A 3007-nucleotide genomic window follows, 5' to 3' on the forward strand; every position below is an offset into this window, starting at 1 on the left:
ATTGACCAATGAGCCAGGAGGTCACAGTTGGATTCCTGGTCAGGGTACATCCTGGGTTGCAGGCTGAATCTCCCATGGGGGGCGTGCAGGAGGCAGCCAATCAATGATTCTCTCTCATCATTGATGTTTCTATCTCTCCCTTTCCCTTCCTCTCTGGAATCAATAAAAATATATTTTTTAAAAAATGATTCACCTACCAAGTTTTTATAATGTGAGAAAAATAAGCCTCTATGTGTATAAGCTACCATTAGTTTGATATATGTTCTTACAGTTGAAAGCACTCCTAGCTGGTAATAGATTTAAGAAGTTTGGAGAATATACAAGAGAGAGCTACACAAACTTCTTTGTACTAGCAAATTAAAAAGCCTAAATACATTTATGCTAAAAACAAACTAACAAAAACAAACAAAAAGAAAAAGATAAATGGTACGAACACAACTAAGTGATATTTTTGCTATAGCTTATTGCTCCCTAACACTTTATGTCCCTAGCATGTTTATCAATGGACTAGGTCAGATGGTATGGCTATTTACACTCTGTCGTCATGTAGACATTGCTAATCAATCACATAACTCTTTCCTATAACCCAGAGCTAGCCTCAGATGTTCCAGGCAACCACTACCAGTCTATTAAAGTGGACATTGAAGATGAAAGCTATTTGCCTTCTCTGTTTTAGATTCCTTTTTTTTCTCACTTTCATTTTCTTTTTTCATTAAAATGTGCTTATTTACCTTTTAGTTACAATTATATGATAGGTGTAATATAGGAAAGAATATGTACTGCTTTCCTTCAACTGAATCAGCAATCATTCTCCAGATGATGGCCACCAAAATAGGGGTTCTCAATCTGGGGTCAGTGACCTTCAAGGAGTCAATGGGTTAAAATTAAGAGATCCATGAACTTGGATGGAGCAAAAATACATCTTTATTTAAACCTCTAACTGAAATTGAGCATTTCCTTTGATGATGAGTATAGGCAACAAACCATAGAACTTTTTACCAGCAGTACCAGCAACTCTGTCACTAATAGAAATTAGGGAATTGTTATATCACATGTCAGTTGTGGTAGACATCTCGAAATATCATTTATACTCACCACTACCTCAAAATATCTACTGTTAGATATGCAATTACCTGTAGATCTTTTTAAGGCTTTAATAAAGAAAGCCGTGTTGCCTGGCTGGCATGGCTCAACAGTTGAGTGTCGACCTATGAACCAAGAGGTCACGGTTCGATTCCCCATCAGGGCACATGCCCGGGTTGTGGCCTGCTCTCCAGTGAGGGGCATGCAGGAGGCAGTTGATTGATGATTCTCTCTCATCGACTATATCATTTATTAGATTTAAAAAATATTTTGGCAATAGTATTTAAGCATTTAAATGAATTACCTTAGATAGTGTTTAAGTTCGTCTTGTACTCCCATGTATTTTATTTTATGCATTTAGAGACATGATGCTGAGAGTCAAGGCTTCAGCCGACTGCTGAAGAGATCTACTGCATCAGAAGTCTAAGAACGCTGCTTGCACATCCTTGTCATCACAGGTAATTTTACTGAACACTTACCACGTGTCTGACACTGTTCTAGCACTTTCCAAGAATGACCTCACTTATTTTTCTCTGCCCCACTATGGAGCCGGTAGGATTATTATTCCCATCCTACAGGTAAGGACTCTGAGACACAGAAAGGTGAAATGAAAAGCTAAGTAAGGTCTCACATAAATAGTGGAGCTAGGAAAGGAGTTCAGGCTGTCTATCCACAAAGCATGAACCAACATCATTACTAGGAATTGATCAGTATTTCTTTCATTCAAGAGAAATAGTATGACCCACCTGGAGTGGACTAAGACGGGCGGTTAGTGACTCCCTGCCTCACCGGGCGGTAGCAGTCAGGGTGCACCAGGCTGTGGATTAGCATGTCTTGAGCAAACTGGAACACAGCCTTACTTCCCGGCACTACTTTGTTCCATATCTCACAGCCTGAATTTAGAAGCCACTGATAGGGCTTTATCTTTTAAGTACAGACTTAACTACGGACAAACAGGGGCTTTATCTGTTATATACAGACTTGTAAAACCCTTTGGAATTTACCTCTCGAGCCCCTGTAATGCTTGCACTTAGTAACCTAGAATTTATGCTTAGGCACGCAGAGTTGGGGAACATCTATTTCAATGGCAGAAAAGCTCGGAGGCTGTGGGGGAGCTGGTAAGCGGTATTTGGGTATTTAGAATCGGAAGACCTAGCTTAGTGTACAGGATCAGCACTAATTACCTGTTGAACTAACTGGTTAATGTCTCCCAGCCTCAGTTTTTACATGTATAATATAGAAAGGATGGTATAATATAAAAAGGAAGGTATATATAAAGTCAGAAATGTAAAAGGGGTTACCTTTCGAAGGTCATAAAAAATACTTTTTGGTTTAATATAAAGAACTTTGACACAGGGACAAGCACACTGCAGTCACACAATAAATGATAAGGAGAGTGGGGGGTTGAGAAAAGAGCCTGACCCTTCAGGAGTATTCAGATACTGGATAGCGTCCTGGGGGAGCTATGATAAAAGGTGTCAGGAAAGAAGCAGAATGTTCAGACGCTTGTTTGGGGGTTCCTGCCCACACACAGGTTTCTGATGTACTCAAGTCCCATGATTCATTCCAAGGTGTGTCCTTTGCATCAGGGAGCAACTGGCCTGGTGATGTCTGTGTGTTTCTATTTTCCTTTTTATTGTTCAACCAGGGAAGAGTAGAAAAGTTGGGTGCATTAGACCATCCTCCCCTGGGAACCTTGGCCAGTTACAGTTCAGAAGGAAAGAGACAGCTTTGATTCCATTTATCCACCTGGGACATGCTTATGCTAAAAAAAAAAAAAAAAATTCATTGTTTATCTGAAATTCAAGTTGAAATTTAAGTGGGCACCCTGGGGGAGAAACATAACTTGAGTGCCAAAGTACCATCTCTAAAAATAGAATAATGAAATAGCAGGTACCAGATTACAGCAAAAAACACACCCACC

At 39.8% G+C, this 3007-nt stretch overlaps 1 protein-coding gene across 1 annotated transcript in view; it reads left to right on the forward strand.

Annotated features, from left to right (window-relative positions):
• The window catches only part of ASB4 (ankyrin repeat and SOCS box containing 4), a gene marked incomplete at its 5' end in the record, with an annotated part of 123950 nt that overhangs the window by 25571 nt on the left and 95372 nt on the right, over positions 1-3007 (forward strand). The gene's annotated exons all lie outside the window — the stretch shown is intronic.

The sequence above is a fragment of the Myotis davidii genome, unplaced genomic scaffold (genome assembly GCF_000327345.1).
Source record: "Myotis davidii unplaced genomic scaffold, ASM32734v1 scaffold187, whole genome shotgun sequence".
NCBI classification, from domain to species: Eukaryota; Metazoa; Chordata; class Mammalia; order Chiroptera; family Vespertilionidae; genus Myotis; species Myotis davidii.